The 17,919-nt window shown below is 43.0% G+C and overlaps 1 protein-coding gene and 1 long non-coding RNA gene across 18 annotated transcripts in view; one reads left to right on the forward strand and one right to left on the reverse strand.

Annotated features, from left to right (window-relative positions):
- Nucleotides 1-4,434: 4,434 nt before the first annotated feature.
- On the reverse strand, nucleotides 4,435-14,652 carry LOC102093648 (uncharacterized). 2 transcript variants are annotated; one of them, XR_010470495.1, is made up of 7 exons: nucleotides 14,528-14,652; nucleotides 13,269-13,395; nucleotides 11,613-11,846; nucleotides 9,469-9,525; nucleotides 7,204-7,377; nucleotides 6,917-6,989; nucleotides 4,435-5,923 (listed from the first exon to the last, which is right to left on the reverse strand). It is a non-coding gene; the product is annotated as an uncharacterized LOC102093648 (long non-coding RNA). The 2 variants fall into 2 exon arrangements; XR_010470494.1 differs by lacking the exon at nucleotides 7,204-7,377.
- A 12-nt stretch (nucleotides 14,653-14,664) lies between these two features.
- GREB1L (GREB1 like retinoic acid receptor coactivator) overlaps nucleotides 14,665-17,919 on the forward strand; it is a 143,050-nt gene continuing 139,795 nt past the window's right edge. For 3 of the 16 annotated variants that reach the window (XM_065053296.1, XM_065053295.1, XM_065053297.1), the window contains exon 1: nucleotides 14,671-14,837. The gene's annotated coding sequence lies outside the window, so the exon portion shown is untranslated. Of the gene's footprint in view, nucleotides 14,838-15,505; nucleotides 15,611-17,919 lie in introns of those variants that run through there. The other 13 variants (XM_065053292.1, XM_065053300.1, XM_065053285.1 and 10 more) reach the window with 10 other exon arrangements.

The following is a 17,919-nucleotide window of genomic DNA, read 5'->3' on the forward strand; positions in this document are numbered from 1 at the left end:
TGGGGAAGCTGGAATAGACATTCAGGCTTTGAAAACACCACCTATCTTCTGTTTGTTTGTATCTACATTTACATTGGGATAAACACCTCTCAGCAGACGAAAATGCAACTCGTTTAAGTATTTCAGCCAAAGGACAGCAATTATAACAATAAGGCACTCCTTTCCCTACCTTCAAAGCACTTGCTGGTATCAACAGTGGACCTGAGACCAAGTTCTGAGGCTTAAATGTCTTCCAACCAAGCCAACTTGACACTTCAGAGGTCTATTTGGATTAGACACTGTGAAATGTTACGACATTTTCTAGTTAAAGCATTTTTGTCCCATTGGTTACAGAAGATAAGTGGCTTTGGTACACTGCAGTGATGATGCAAAGTCCTTGAGAAATTAGTTTCTTCATGCTGTAATTGCAGAGTGCGATCAGTGGACAGATCGGACACTAATAAATCTTTAGTCTGAGGCCATCTGAGCAGTTTGTCAGTGCCCTCTGAAACATCCACCATTCCTTAGTTGTCAGGAAATGTGTTGCTGTCCTAAATCACATTAATATTTAATGATATTTTAACTTATACAGCACTGAGCATGCATTGTTTCTAGGAAAAAAAAAACAAACCAAACCAAAAAACAACCCAGATGTAAGGATTTGAACTAAAAAAAAAAATCAACCAAACCTTGGTGGTCTGGAAGCACATAGCAGGAAGAAATACCCTGTAGCTACAACTTAGAGTTGTTCCTCATGCTGGTGTTGACAAAACCAAAGGGATCTTTCCCCAATGTTCCTGAGATTTCCACGAGTTGATCAGAACATGCAGAACCCTTTGTGCAAAAATATCTTTTCCTTGATAAACAAATGTCTGCAGTGTATAAACTATCATAAAGAATGATTTTTAAAGGCTCAGTCAAATATAAATTTATTACATGGTTTAAAAATGCTAAAAATAACTTTTTAAAAAGAACAGTATGTTTGATTTATGCAGTGACATTTGATTAATGCAGTAATATGTTTTGATCCTTACTAGCATCTAAAGGGCATCAATCATTTTTTTCACCTTTCCAACTCAGTATAGATAATACAGTTTATAGGAGTGAAAGTCAACGCACCGAATTAAGAGACAAGACAAGATCTAGTTCTGCTTTTGCATCTTTGGCAGAGCTGCAGCAAGTAATTCCACTGGGTTTAATTCAGGTTTTCTGTCAGTGATACTTGAGCACTTTTGTGAAAGTCTTCAAAATCTGTAGAGGAAAATTACAATATAAAGGTTAATTGTTCGGTTTGTGTCTCTTACTGGAAAAGCCCCTCTGCTAAAGGAATTGCTTTTTTACAAAAAGTGCCTTCATCCTTTCTTCCTCTTTCAACTTATCAAGTATTTCTAAATTTTCATTTTTGGATTTTGTTTCTAAAAAAGCAGCTTAAATATTTTTCTATAATTACATTTATGGATGACCTTAATTGGTGCGATCAAGAAGCTCAGTGCAAACTGTTTGTCATGTTCAAAGACTACAGCTAGATCCTGCATTAAACACTTTCCCTGAAATCTAGTCACCTCAGGCAATGGCTATTTTGAATTGTATAAACTAAATAGTGCCAAACCACCAGTCAGATGAGAAATATGCAAAGAAAAAAACTGAAGATATTTTAAGGAGCTGCAGTTTGGGTACATGGTACATTTGGCTTTAGGACTTCTAGTATCAGATCAGAGGTTTGCAATCACATGCTGTGAAATATGTTGTTAAAAAAAAAAAAAAATCATGACTTTAGCTTAATTCTGTTTGAAAAAAAGGTTAACTTTGTGCCAGTGGGTCTTGGGCTTGTTCTGATAATGTCAGGACAGCAGACAGGTAGGTAGGCAGTGCCACCTCCGTCTTTGGGTGTTGCTTACACAAGGAGTTCAAGGTTTAAAACAAACAAACAAAACCTGCCTCTGGTCCAGGTAAGGAAGCCTATTTGAGAGCTCTTTTCTGTTTGCATGATTGTTTGATTGATTTATTTTGTGGGGTGGTCTGGTTTTCTGGGCATGTTGCCAGGGGTTCTGTGCTTTGCCAAGTGGCGGCCTTGTGTTCTCAGGCTGGCAACAACCTGGTTCCACCCCGTCCTGAATGGGGTATGCTCACACACCCTCGTGTACCATCAAGTACACTTTATTTCAGACAGACTTTTGGTGAGGAGAAGTTAGGCTAAACTTGCACTTCTCCCATGAACTGACCGCAGTGTACCAGCAGCTATAAAAATGAGCTGTAGCTTGACATAGCAGTGTTGTGTCCTTTGGAGAGATTCTTTGAGGGTGACAGAGCACTGGAACAGGCTGCTCAGAGAGGTTGTGGAGTCTCCTCCTCTGGAGACATTCAAAACCCACCTGGACATATTCCTGTGTGATCTGCTCTGGTGAACCTGCTCTAGCAGGTGGGTTGGACGAGATGATCTCCAGAAGTCTCTTCCAACCCCAACCATTATGTGATTCTGTGAGATCCCAGGAGGAGAGATGCTCTCACAGACGTGCAAATGTTCTTGCCATGGTCAGGCTCACAGGTTCTCCTCAGACAGCCTTTGCCATTGCTATACTGTGGCATAACTTTGACTTGAATGACAAAGGACTTCAACCGATTAGAAATTAGGTGGATCACTGGCACATTCTCCAGCAGGGCAGAGATCTTACCGGCAGACCACTGCTCTCCGCTGATGCTGCCCCCTCGCCTTCTCCATCCATCACCTGTCCATCCATTTCACAGTATAACACAGAATCACAAGGGACCTCGAAAGATCATCCAGTCCAATCCCCCCGACGGAGCAGGAACAGCTAGATGAGGTTACACAGAAGGCATCAAGGGGGTTTTGAATGTCTCCAGAGGAGACTCCACAACCCCCCTGGGCAGCCTGTTCCAGTGCTCTGTCACCCTCACTGTGAGGAAGTTTCTTCTCATATTTAAGTGGAACCTCCTGTGTTCCAGTTTGCACCCATTGCCCCTTGTCTTATCATTGGTTGTCACCAAGAAGAGCCTGGCTCCATCCTCGTGACACTTGCCCTTTACATATTTACAAACATTCATGAGGTCACCCCTCAGTCTCCTCCAAGCTAAAGAGACCCAGCTCCCTTGGCCTTTCCTCATAAGGGAGATGCTCCACTCCCTTAATCATCTCTGTTGCCCTATGCTGGACTCTCTCCAGCAGTTCCCTGTCCTTCTTGAACTGAGGGGCCCAGAACTGGACACAATATTCCAGGTGTGGTCTCACCAGGGCAGAGTAGAGGAGGAGGAGAACCTCCCTTGACCTTTCACACCTTCTCACTCAGAGATACCCACTCAGGAGTCCCACACACAGATATTCACTATCACCAGGGCTGGCCCACACAGGGAAGGAATAAAGTAGAGATGCAAGGATCTGAATAGAAAGAAAAAGCATTACTTATCTGTGTAGTAGAGAAAATAAGAGCTGCTTACATTTTACAACACTGCCTCAGGACAAGGATGTATAATTCAGGGGGAAGATGCTGAATTTGCAGTGGTGAAAGCCGGGGAGCAGGGAAAGGGGGACACAAGAGGACTCATCCACACGAACGTGCTGTTCCCTGGACCCCCCCAACAGCCCCACGGAGCGGTCAGCGCCGCTTGCAGCCTCTCCCCCGCCCCGCGGCACAGGCAGTCCGGTCTCCGGGCACCTCGAAGCGGCCGGCGGCGAGACAGCCCCGGCACCCACTTCTCCCGGGCCCGGAGCGCTGCGGCCCAGGCCGCCCCTACGCGCCCCCCGCCCCAGCCGGGAGGCAGAGGCGCCGCTAGGGGGCGCTGCGGCCGCGCAGGTGCCGCCGGCGGGCCCTGCTGCCGTGAGGAGATCCTAATGTCGCCCGGGCTGCGGCGGCACGGTCAGGGATTTCCCTCTCTCTGGAGGGTCAGTAAAGCTTTCCACGGAAAGGAGAGACTGACAAGTGACAGGCGGGAGAAGGACTGGCTTGTGAGCAGCCAGGAGGAGGCCACTGTCATGTAAAGCCAGACAAGTGCAAAGATGCTGATGAGACAAAGAGCAGCAGAATCATAGAATAGTTTGAGTCGCAAGGGACCTTCAAAGGGCACCTAGTCCAAACCCCTGCAGTGAGCAGGGACATCTTCAACTAGATCAGGCTGCTCAGAGCCCCATCCAGCCTGGCCTGGAATGTCTCCAGGGATGGGGCATCTACCACCTCTCTGGGCAACCTGGGCCAGTGTTTCACCACCCTCAGTGTAAAGAATTTCTTCCTCATGTCTGGCCTCAATCTCCCCTCCTTTAGTTCAAAACCATTACCCCTTGTCCTGTCATAACAGGCCCTGCTAAAAAGTCTGTTCCCATCTTTCTTACAGGCCCCTTTTAAGTACTGAAAAGTCACAATAAGGTCTCCCTGGAGCCTTCTCCAGGCTGATATGGATATGAAATATGGATATCGACCATTTCAGAAGAATGCAGCTCTAAAATTACACGAACAAAGTTATTTTAATGATGTATTAGTTGCTCTATATAGGTGCGGTAGAAATGTCCCCAAGCAGAGTTATCTTAAACATGTAAAACCTTATATATTACTGAGGATAAATGCAAGACTGTTTCTTTTACTGGACTTCTGAAAATGCCAGACTAAATGACTTGATGGAGTTTCCCCCATTCAGGGGAGAGAATTTATTTTGTCCTTCTGGCACTTCTTGGAAAGGAGGTGCAGCAATAAAGGGTTTAGCAAGTACATGAGTTGTACAACCAGCTCTCAGCGCTGCTTATAATACCTGCTGTTAATTCAGAGCTCTTGCTTGGTTTGCTACAGGGGCTCAGTTCTAACATCTTGGAAACAAAATCTGGCAGGAACAGGAATTAATGCTTTTTCCAACAGTTTCCTCAACTGCAAGCACCCCCCTCTCCTTCCTCATATTTTGCTGTTGGACTGCTTTCCCACAACGCTTGCCTGTGTCGCTGTGTGTGAGTTTAGGTGTATGTCAGCTACCTGTATCTTAACACCTCACCACTGCGTTATTTTTTAGTGTTAGCTACAGCACCACAACCTATGATACTCAGAAGTTAAAAACACCTAAAAAAGGCCATGTCCATTCTTTTTACTGAGGCAGTACTGATGACAGAAAAAGGGACCACTGGAGGGCACCTGCTCCAGCACCCTGCTCCAAACGAGGCTGAGTTTGCACATGCTGCTCAGGGTCTTCTCCAGTCAAGTTGTAAATATGCCAAGGGTGGAGATTCCTCAGTCCCTCTGGGCAACCAATCTTGAAAGGCTCTTTTTTGTTCCTAATGCCATGGTGGAATTTCCCTTCTTGTCCCCCAATAGGCAAGTGTCAACTGGTGTTTACAGGAGAAGGCAGTATACTTGATGGCGATGCGATGAAGACCAAACTTCTTTGCAGGGAGGAGGCATTTACATTCTTTGGCGTGCTCTTGGTCTAACTGGTTGCTCAGCAACTCGTCTCCAGTGAAACCAGATAAGATTTGAGCAGCAACATTGTTCTCCCAGTCAGTGGGTAGTTAAATGACCAGGTAGTTGACCAAAGTGATAAAATAGAAGTAGACTCTATTTTGACCAGTACTTTAATGATCATTGTGTTTACTTATCTCCATTTCATGCTGATCTTCTCATGCCAATTTTAGTAATTTCTGGTTCCCTCTCTAGTAGCATCTCTTGAAGGATTTTATAAACCACTCCTAGTATCTGTCTGCTTTCAACTCCGATTTGCTGATAGCACTGGACTCCTTCCTCAAGTCTTCTATTCACAAGTGATACACTTTTCCTCCTACCCTCAACTACATCTGGAAGTGAAAAGCTCAAAGCCTTGTGATTTTCAAGTTTCCTTTTGCACATTGTTCAAGTTCCTGATGCTGATGATCACAGCACATGTAGAGAGGACCCAAGCACCAAGAGTCAAGATGTCTCAGAACACTGAAAATTCCCACCCCAGCTGGAGCCACAATCTGTAAGATACAACACAGCACATTTAGTACTTTAGAAAAAGTGTTACTGTCACACAGTCCCTTGGAAAGGTTCCTGCTGAGCCAGATAGCAGTATGCCTTATCTTAATTTTGGGGTGCGAAAACCCAAGAGGAATCTGAGTTTCAATTACAAAATGTTACATAAAACTGAATTTACCTATAAGGAAAATCCTTTCTCAAGGGCTAAGAGAAGAGAGAGAGAGAGAGAGAGAGAGAAAGAAAGAGAGAGAGAGAAAGAAAGAGAGAGAGAGAAAGAAAGAGAGAGAGAAAGAGCTTTTCTTGCTCTCTTTCCCTGACTGGGCAGCAGCTGGGTTTGGAACTGTTTCTAACCAGCAGTGCAACCAGGCAGGTTTCCTGCCCTCATGACAGCAATCACAATCCTTCCTGTTTAACTGGCATGAGATACTGAGAAACTTGTTAAAAAACTGAAAAAAAAAAAAAAACAAACCAAACAACAAAACCCAAAACAATATGTAAATAAAACATGACCTGCAGTCATGAGGATCTAACACTGTCCAAGCTGGGACTGGGGCCTACCTATTGGGTCTTTTGGGTTTCAAGGTGACGCGATGCAGGGGGTTAATGCAGGAGCAGCCCTCCCTGCTGACCAACCCAAGGCCAAATCCCAGTGGACTGATTGCTTTCAAAATGCAAGTAGAGACCCTCCACGGATTCCCTTTCATTGATGCCACCAGAAGACCCACAAGAATGCAGAACCTGTACAGCAACTTGTTAGCTAACATAATTCACTGTGCATTTGGTAGTACCACGTGCTTGAGAGATGGTAATATAGTGAATTACAGCAAATGATAGTAATCTTATCAAAACAACGCCTGACACCCTGATGAATGCAACTCAGTATTAAAACCAGTAGCTTTATGAGACAATAACCTAAATTTATCTCCCAGGAAAGTTACACACAGAGAAAGAAAAAGTCAGACAAAAGTATTTGTAATTAATACATTATAACTCACCGACACATTTATTTTTGCAAGGAGGTTTGTAGGCACACAGACAACACAGCACTTCACTTGCCCTTTTTTTTTCCTTTGAGAAACAAGAGAAACAGCTGGGAGATGAGTAGCTAAAATAATCCGTGTCTGCACACCTGCAGAGTGCAGGTTAAGACAGCTCAATGCAAAGACCTTAGAAGCTGCCCAAGAGAGGTGTGGCAGCTCTTAGACATGTTTCTGAAACTCTGTGGGAAACCTTTGCTGTGGAAAAGCCAGCTGGCAGGTCCCACCCCATGGCACACACCTACCTTTCTTTCTGTGCTTCGGGAGAACGAGCCAAGCCATCTCTGCATTCACATAAATCCATAAATTCTTCTTCTGAAGATGGGAAATGTATAAATATGGGAGCAGGCAGCTCTGTAGGCTCAGAGATTTGCCTACTGAAGGCTGAGAGGGAGATATGCTTTTGACAGCACTTGGGCCTGTTAAGATACAGTCAATGCTGGATTAACTTCATTTAGCAGCTAAGCTTTTCATTAGGATAAAGTCTGGCCTACCATGATGTGTGTGGACCTGGCTGGAAAACTGGGAGGGCAGTGACTGTTAGTTCTGGCAGCTACACAAGCCTAGGGAATGTACTGTAAGCTGCTTTAAGTAGGAATTTTGTCTGTGTAAAGGGAAGAGTGACAAACTCAAGAATGGTTGGGGCTTGTGCAATCTTATCCACCTCACCTCAAAAGTATTTTCCATCTGTAAAAACCACAAAAGCTCAAACACATCTATGACGTTCTGGGAAAAACAAAACAAAGTCACAAACCAAGATGGAAGTTTGATACCCTAGATAGATAAACCTTTATAGATTCTAGGTAGTGAAAAATGTAAAGCAACTTTTAAAACACTAAAAATGCCTTGCACTACAAACATTATGCTAGGCCATGGGTACTGTAATTGTGAGATTCCTGTTTTTTACCTTTAAAATGCCAAATTTCCATGGCTTGGCTCCAGTTTGCATTCAGGGCCATCTTCTCTGCTATTGTTAACATTCTTGTTAGTTCATGAGCAGCAACTCTTACGAAGAGCAAATAACTTTTAAATAAAAAGCAGCAAAAATCAAGCAGCAAGTGAACTCACTGCCATTCCTCAGCTGGGTTCAAAATAAATATCCCAACATCAGTCAGCACTGAGATACTGACTTTGACAAAATTCACTGTTCCTACTGATAAAAGCTACAGGAAACATTGCAAATTTGGAATTTAAAAAACCTTTATCATTGACCTTGACTCATCGAACCATGTCAGTGCCACAACAAAACCCACCTTTGTAAGCTCTAAATTTAATTGCTTATATGAAACTGCCACTTGTCCTTTTTCTGTGTATGACTACCAAGCCAGGAGACTTATAACGCCTGCGAGTGGTGCTGTTCCACATGTCAAATGGGGAACAGTGGAGGGAATTTTTTTATATCCCTGTGGTAAGTGATTGGGACTGCATTCACCCAGTATTGGTGGTGCATAGGTGTGCAGTCTAATCTAGGTCTCTATGTTCCTTCAAAACTCATGGAGGAGAATGAGGGGAGAGGGTTGCCTTTTGACGGTGTTTATTTAGGAATGAGACGAAACAGCCTGCCAGAGCTGCCAAGTTATTTTCACTGTCTATAAAAAAAGACAGATTAGAGCTCAAGTTTTAGACAGCTTAAAGTTAGGCCAGACTACCTCCTCTGCAAGTAAGCCCTATTTAAAATGGTTATTTCACTATAAGCTATGAAATAGTTTTATTAGATTACATGCTTGGCAATAGAGACATGTCATTGAGAGGTAATGGATCTAGGTTTCAGTGTTGTCTCTGAGGAAGCAACCCAGGGGATGGTGAAAGAGCTGGAGTATAGCTGAGTATTTTACAGAATAGTCAGTACTATGCATACTTTTCCATTTTGCTGAGGTTGTTCTTCATATTGTCTTGCACTTCGAAAACATTTAAACAGAAGGTGCTATTCCTCTTCATTACACACAATTATTTAAGCAGCCATGGCAAACTTATTTTTTTAAATATAACATTTCAAATCTACAGAGCTCATGAGTGTCCTACCCATGCTTTCAAAGATACACGGAAATTCTTTATAATCTAGTTAAAGTGAACAAATCCAACTACAATCAGAAAATTATCTTTGAATCATTTAAAGCAATCAGTTGCCATGCTTTTCATTTTCCTTTTAAAACGATGGAGTATTGACAACATTTTGTTGTATAGTAAAAAATAAGAATGTATTTTCCCATTGCAAGAGGTCAAAATGCATTGTGCTAATTCCATGGTTTATTTAAAAAAAAAAAAAAAAAAAAAAAAGGCTCAATCATAAAACCCAAATTCACACTGTATGATTAATTTCAATCAGCCACAGTCTAATGTAATACACAGATTAGTTGCTAAAAGGGATTCCACTGAAAGATTAGTGAATTTTGAAAATAATTTACCAAATCAAGATTTATACAGAGAAAAAAAAAACAACATTAAAACTATGTAGAGGCTCAGGTTTGAAAAATCCTAGTTTACAGAGTTTTCCTTAACACAGAACTTACTTTTTCACAGTAGCTCTGACAGTACTAAAAAGGGGTAGTCCTTTTGCACTGCCTTATCTGAAACAAAATTGAATATCACAAATTATTTAGAAAATTATACAGAGAAACACTGCTACAGACTCTGTTATGCAGCACAGTTACATAGGTGCCAACAGTTCTTCCTGTTCAAAGACTACTTTTGATTTAGGCAGGGTAATGCACTTTCCCTTTTGCTGGCACAGTCTGCTGTTAAGGGCACGCTTCTTAGCAAAGGAAATGGCACCTGACTGTGTCCTGCATGATAAAGCTGTAAACAAGAGCAGACATTGCAATACCAAGCATTTTATAGAAAGTTTTAAAAAGATTGAGAATCTGGCTATAGTTTCCAGTCAGGGCAACTGAGATTCTAGCAATTAACTCCAGGACTTCTATACAACCATCTGTTTATTTTTCTGAAATTAGTATCTCAATGGCCATTCTGAAAAATCCAATCAAAATCAAGAAGGAATAGATAGTATATGTATGCCAGTGACTACGTGCTAGTGCTGAACTTCTAGGAAAGCCTGCTGATTAGTCAAGCAATTTCTATGGAGTGAATAATGGAAAGATAACACAAGTATGTTCTTACTACTTGTAAGAAACACTTGGCCTCTTTCATCTTACTGCACACTACCCATTTTTTGGTAAGAGGTGTGCTAAGTATTAATACTGAAAACACTGATGCCAAAATATGTATTTTAAGAATGTTTCAGTAGAAGAATACAGATAAGAAAGCTTAGATATGATGACAATGGAATTACAGCAGTGTCTGAGCATCAGGAGATCTGAATTCAGTTCCTACCTCTACCTTCATTCAAAACATTTGATTTTGTCTACTTCAGCTCCCCATCTCCAGCACTGCTTCCTGTTTCATCCTATCCACTGGTTTCATACATTTAGAATAAACTTTAAGGGAATAGCTCTTAAGTATTTGGATAGTACTGAATTTACAGATGCCTCGATGTTAAATAGACCAAATACAATTTTACAACATTACAACTAGAGACAGAATAATTCACATCACAGTAATAAAGAGATAAGATATAATGACTCATAAAAGATGACCCATGCAGAAAGATGAAAGTTATTTAGAAGGCTCGTACCAGAATTACCAATCAGGACAGTGGGATTCGCTTTAGCCCCAACAAAGGAAGTCAAAGCAAAGTTTGCAATCAGCTTTTAACAATGGAAAGACCAAGTCTGTGGAATCCAGATGCTTCATTCAGGCCAAGTTTAATATCAAAGATGTGGTAGGTTGGATCAAATAAAACATCCATACTAACGTTTCTAGGATAGAAATTACTGTTTTTAACATGTATTAACTTCATAGTTCACAAATAACAACAAATGAAAGCAGAGAATTCCCTTGTGTGGGTATTTATTTGTTTGTTTTTTGAAACTTAATTTCTGAGATTGGATACATCAAGTTATCAGTGAATATTTAAATGTAACAGGCATGACAAATATAAATACAAGCTCCAGTTCAGAGAGTGATCTAAGATGAGCTGATGACATTCACTTTCATGGAAAAAAAAGTTGAAATCTGTTGAGAATTTTGCCCTCATGGCAAGGAAGGTAGAAACCACACATTTCTACTATTCACAGTATTTAGAACACTATAACCAAAAGGATCTTACTTCTGTTGCTCTGAAAACCAGAGAACATAGAGACAGTGAAGACATCCCTATAGGCAGGGGGAAATGCAATCCATTATGAAGGCTCAGGACTGAAGGATACCTATCAACCTCTGTAGTTTCACTGGGGACCTGTAAATTTTTGCACAAACTGTAGTATCATATTATGTTCTCACACAGTCCTTTATAAAAGATAATATAAGTGATGGTATCTTGCCCTGTGAATATGAAAATGGCCAAAACCCAATCCATGAATGACAATTTTCTTCTGTCTTGCCTAGTCAGGGATCAGAACCTGCTTGCTAAACCAGGTGTGCTTATTTAATGCTGCCTCTTTAACTCAGTACTAATTGACCTTGCTTCCCAAAGCGAGCCTCTAATTGCTGTGTGACTGCATGGCTGCTGTCAGTAAATTCTAACAACTGACTCAAATTCCTCACTGCTTGAAGTTGTCCTTTCTTGTTCCCCCAAACATTCTTTTGTTCTCCATACCTGTAGGTTGTCCAAATTGTGTGGTCTCTCATTTATTTCACTCCAGCAGCTGCTTTGGCATTCTGCGTCTTCTGTTTTGGATACATGAGTGGCTCTGCGCAATTGTGTTGTGAATATCAAGGCTTCAAACCCTGAAAGACTTTTCTGTCCCAAAACGTTCTTGTTACAGATTTTATCCTGCCATCTGATGTGCAATATGGCCCACAGATGGTACAGATGAAACCACCCTACAAGCTGTAAATGTTGATAGTCAAAGTATAAAGTTAGAAGAAAACACATAATGAATGTTTCTTCCTTTTCAAAAGAGCAAAACAAAAATAAGTCAAAATAAGAATTACTGCATTAAAGCTACTAGAATAATTCTCACTCATTCAGTAGATACCTCTAAATAAAATTAAAGAGTCTGAAATGTCAAGAGAAATCTAGACTGCAATTACAGGGATCAATTTAGATATAATTAAGTAATCTAGGTTTGAATTATCATATGCTACAGAAGGTATTCAACAGGCGCCTTGATATGCTTTCAAATATCTAATGAAGTTTTAACAGTAATAACAAAGTCACTGTCTAAATCTGCCCAGGGTCCCATGGCAACATTTTCTCAAAGGACTGCCAGTGATATTGCTTAATTCCATTATATTTTGCAGAGTATCAACAGCACAGTTGACATATACAGCATACAAGTGGACGTATTAGAATGGCAGCCTGAACTCTTTTCCAGCTATCTACTTCTAAGTTGCCAGAAAAATTAAGTGTCCAGCTTAGAACAGGCAAAGTGGCAAAGCTTTAGCACTTGATCCTAAAGCCTGATCTGACTTGGTGAAGTATTTTACATTCCGCCTCTGCTAAATCTTTAGCTATCTTTTGTTAAGGATCATAATATTAGCAACTTTATACATACACAGACACCAAGACAGGCTAATGGAGGTAGCATGTCTTCAGGTAATCCACTGCTGAAGCCCAGCTCTAAGCAATTTAAGTATGTGAATAGTCCTGTCAAAGCCAACTGATTTAGCTATTCATATAAAAACTACATAATGTCAGAATCAAAGCAGTCAATGAACAAACTAGTTGCAAAGCTTTATTTGGGAGGTACCTGGGTTTTGAGAACAACTGTGATGTAAGAATATATAGAAAAGAAAGTTCTGGAGCTCATGTCGGTAGCCATGAGCTAAGAAGTACCAAAGTACTACAAAGAAGTGCCAAAGAAGTTGGTAAGAAACCAACTTCTTTTGGTATTTCTGACCAAAGAAGTTGGTAGGAAAAAAGCATTTATCCAGAAATATAAATTCATATGGATGCATCAAAGGCAGTGATGTATATACATTTTGTATATATGTGCTGCATTGTCTGAGATGGCTTGAAGATTCTTTCCTAGCAAGTTTGCTACGAAGACTGCATAGCAATATCCCCCAGCCTTTGGTCTCTAACTTATGTACACAGATATATGGACCATTACTACACTTTTGCATCCCATTCAATGAAATAAAGTGCAAATCGGCATGTCATAAAAAAGCATTGCTCAAATTACAGTAAACCAAAACATAAAGAATAGTGAAAACCTTCTTAGTGCCTATCAGAAAGAGTGGGGTTAATGCAGAAAAAGGCTAACTTCGTTGAATGTACAATGCCATCTACATTGTCTATTAGACTGACCTCTGTTTCTCATTTCTGGACTGAGCAGCAGTACTGCAGTGCCACACCATCGCTGGGCCATCTCCATTTTCTCCAGAAGGTAGGGACAGTTTTTTCCTTCTCATTTTTTGATGGAAAATCTCATTATCTGTGGTAATGAGAAAACTCAGTAGGATGCTGGAACTTAGTATTTTAACTAGCAAATACAAAATAAAAGGATGTGAGAAAAGTACTGGACATCTTTCTCAACATCATACAGCAGCAGGCTCCTGTAAAAGAAAACTAACAACACTACCACTTTTTTTTGGTCACTGTCACGTTTTTCTCAGCTGCTGAAGCAAAGAGACAGAACACTGCCTAAGATTGAGCCCTTTGGTTCCAAGAGAAGAAAAAGGGTTTTGAAAAGGCTCTCAAGAAATATGCTCTTTGAAAAGCAAAAAGTGAAAAGGAGAGAAGATAGCTCATATGGTAGCTGAATCAAAGGTGAAAGGAAGAAAATGCATAATCATTTTTCCCCAGTTCAATGGATATTTTCCCTTGGAGCACCCTCCTCTATTTCTAGTCCCCGTCCTATGCTCCTGCTAAGTCTGACTTGAGTCTTTACAGACAATAACAACCCAAACCTGCTGCTTCCCCGCACAGACTCGGGCTCCATTTACAGCTTAAAATGTTCCAGATCCTTCCATTTCCATCCCCTCCAACGTACTCGTATCCCTTCATGCCCACCTTCCTTGCCTTGAGCCCTGTTCAATTTAACCTCCGACACAAGTTCACACACAGCACCCTTCTGTAGTCCACCTCCAGTGTCCTCCTGCCACACTAAGCTCCTTCAGCTTCTAACCTACCGCTCCTGGGCTAACTAAACCCAAAACAAAACGAGGTGGCCCTTCCCAACTCTAAACTCTGACCGTAGCGCTGCCGAGCCCGCACCGCAGGGCCATCTCACAGTGAGCCACGCTGGATTCCTCACAGGGTTTTGACGCCTCTCCGCTCCCCTCTCGGTTCCGCTCCGCGCAGGGCCTCAACCCTTCCCTCCCCGACTGGAAGCACCCCAGCTCCCTCTCTCCTCACCGAGCCTCGGCCGCCATGTCCCAGCTCTCACTGCCCTGCCTGCCTCCCTCCTCCACTAACCCGCGTCCATCCCAGCGCCCGTTCCTGACCCATCACCTCAGTCCCTGGCACGGCGCGCCCGCCCCCCTTCCCAACCCCGTCGCCCTGGGGCCTGGCCCGGGACGGAGAGGCCGTTCCTCAGCCCTGCCGCCCGCTGGACACCCCCTCACCTGAGCGCTGCTCCCCCGCCGCCACCGCCCGGTCCCTCGCTCACCGCCCCCTGCCCGGTCCCTCTCCCTCCCCGCTGTCAGAGCAGGAGGGGCGGCACCTGCGGGTCCGCCCCATTCTCCTCCCCTCCCCTCCTCCCGCCGGAGAGAGACCGAGACCCGGAGGGAGACGGGGGCACCGGGCGGGACCGCTGAGTGTAGTTGCTCGGTATGAGAGGAGGAAGGGGGAGGAAAATTCAGTAAATTAAAAAAAAAAAAAAGTGAGGGAGGGGTGGAAGGAGAGCGTTTCAACTTCTCCTCTCTGCCCAGCAAGGTAAGGGAAGCGGTGGGGGACGCGGGGCTTTACTTCGCTTTCTCGCCGGTTTCTGGGGAGGGCACAAAGGTAGCGGGTCGGGCTGGTGGCAGCGGGGCCCCGCTCGGTGCCAGTCACCCCGCGGAGCGCAGCACCAGGGGCGGCGGGGAGCTGCGGCCGGTGTCACTGGCGGGCTGCCGGTGCTCTCCCCCGGGTGGGCTCCAGCCCTTTGTTACCGTCGTTTTGGACCGGGGTGGGAAATGACCCCGCGCGGACGGGGCAAGGTGGGGGCGGGAGCGCCCTGGCCGGGCGGCTGCCGGAGTAAAGCTGCCCCTGCGGGCAGGCGGCCGAGAGGCAGCAAAGCCCCGGGGAGCGAGGGGGAGGCGGGCGGGGTGGGCGCGGGGGGTGCAGGTGGCTCTGCTCACCGCCCCGCGCTGCCATGAGATCGGCCGCCGGTAGGGGGCTCGGCTGCCTCGCCCTCCGCGCCCGGGGAGGCTTCGCCAGAGGTGGGGAGCGCTGGGGGTGGGCGGCCTGGGGGGGTTGTTCGGAAGGTGTTTCTGGACCTGTGCAGCTTTGGAGGAGGGGAGGCGCTGGATGCTGTTCCCGGGGGGTCGCTCTGCCCGTGGCGGAGGGGCGGCGGTGTCCCCTGGAGACGCGGCAGCCCAACGGGCAGTAACGGTCGCGCTGAGGGCAGGCGCTGCCGTCGCGGGCCCTGTCACTGGCGGCCTTCGGGTGATTCCTTTTTCCGTGGTGACGAGCGATCGACAGGACTTGTTTGCTGTCGGGAAGTCAAGGTAGAGAGGAGAAAACCGGGTCCGATGAACCGAGCGCCGGCTCTCCGAGGCGGCTGACAGGTTTATGAAGGGCGCCCCGCGGCCCTGGGCAGCGGTGAGGGACCGCCGGGGTTCAGCCCTGCCCTCGGCTTTCCTGAAATCTCCGAAACGTGAAAACTTGGTTTAAACCATATGATTTCGGCCATCCCAGTGGGTGCGTCAAGGGTTGCTGTTTGTTTAGGCCCAAAGACTGCATCCATATTCTGAAACTTAAGAATTATCGATGGTTAGATGTGTTTGAAGTGCAGGAGACCTTTAAGTTATGGTGGAAAAAATATTTCCCGTGTCTGTGGCTGTCAGTGTGATTGTTTTAATTACCCTGAAGATATGACCTTTTTTTTACGTGATTTCATGTGGCTTTCTTTGCATTGGTGACTCTTAAAACTTCTCACAGAATTATGTTTTAAGTAGTATTGAAAGAATATTCCATATTCTTTGTACTTCATTGATACCTTGTTACAAAGAGCTTTTTAAAAGGCTGAAATAAAAGGCTACTGAAGAAGGAAGTACTGTCTTTTATTTCCCAACTTTAGGAATAACTGAAGCATATATATATATATGTGGGTTTTTTTACAATTATTACTGTTGTTTAGCGATGAGAATGAAGTGAGTAGGTAGAAGCTTTCTGCACTGTTAAATACTGTAATGCACACTTAAGTTTGGGGTTTGTTAAGGGGTTTGAAATATGCCCTCTGAAGAAAAATAACGGTGGGTCTTCTATTGATTAACAAACTTAAAACATAAGCAGTAGTGAGATCTAAAAAAATATATTTGAAAGTATTAAACCTTATCCTGAAGAATTTGCTTGTGAGTAGGACAAAAGCACTTATGGGGCTGGTGGATTAACTTTTTAAATACCTCTTTGCAAAGGAGTAAGGATTGTGTGAGGATTCTCATAGCTGTTGAGAAATGTTTATTCCTCATTTTGACACTTGTGGATTTTGAATAGATGCATACTTTTTCTCATGTATGCTCAAGTATTTCCAACAAAATGCTCTAGAAAGTCAAAGAATAATGTTCAGTTTGTGTCTACCCGTTTAAAGGGTTGAACTCCGAAGGTTAAATTATGCATCTGGTAATACAGATAACAAATACAGTATATGTTTTTTTTGTTATTGGTAGTGTGTGTGCAAAACAAATTATTGGTTAAGGTGTTTAATAGAGAAAGAACTTAGTTATAAAAACCAATATGTATGTACCTGGAATTTTTATTAGTTGGGTTTGGCTGTAGATAATGTTACAAAAACGAATGGTGATGATTTTTTGCTGAGGCAGTTTTTAAGCCCAGGACGTAATACTAAAGGAAATAAGCAGTAATAGGCAACTTGGTTACTGAGCTTTTACTGTGATACTTAAAATATGTGAAGTTCTTTAAGATCTCAAGAGGACATCACAGTTGAAAGGAGGGGTGATCTGACTGTGAAAGGTTTGTCTAGGATTCAAAAAAGCACGTTTGGTTCAAGGTCTTCTTAAACACATAACTATTGGCATTGATATTTGGCAGTTCAACAAGTCGTGTCTAAAGTATTTTGTAGATACAAGGAAAAGGAAAGAAAACTTAGTAGTGTAATTTAGGAAGCTCCAATTAGTTGCTATGGGATATACGTAATGAAACTATATTTTAAGGGAAATCTGGAAAAATCTGTCCACCATGAAGCCTATAATATTATGAATGCTGGGCTGTTTATTCAGTGTAAAGCTAGATTCATTATAATGTCAAAAATATACTCTAGGAAATCTTATTAATGGTAGCCAACAATAAAAAAAAAAGGAGGATTGAACGCATGTCACTAATTTTCAGTGTTTCTGGGAGATTTTGAGTGGGCATAGAAGTGTAAGGATTTTACTTTCAGCGGTGTAATCTTTCGTAGTATCTTTCATATTAAGCATTTTCGAGTGGTTTTTAAAAGTACTTTCATGCTTTGTATCGTTCTGTACCATATGTTTTGGATTTAATTCTTTGAATGACCACTGAAGTGCAGCCAACTTGGGGTGAATGTGGCAACTGTTAACTAGCGCTTAGCAACAGTGCACAATAATCAAGACGGGAAGTGAAGAAGAATACCATGTCTAATTGAAACTGCAGGGGGCATTTAGGTAGGTAAGATGTAATTAACAAAATCTGGAGCTTGGACATGATATTAAGGCGTCACATCTTCAGTCTTGTAAAAAGGATTGTGAAATCGTTAGTGTAAAAAAATGTTTCAGATTTTTGATTTTGTACCTTAGATAGATAACCTCTTTGAGATGCGCGTGTTTTACCTATTCTT

This window comes from Columba livia, chromosome 2 (genome assembly GCF_036013475.1).
Source record: "Columba livia isolate bColLiv1 breed racing homer chromosome 2, bColLiv1.pat.W.v2, whole genome shotgun sequence".
Lineage (NCBI taxonomy): Eukaryota > Metazoa > Chordata > Aves > Columbiformes > Columbidae > Columba > Columba livia.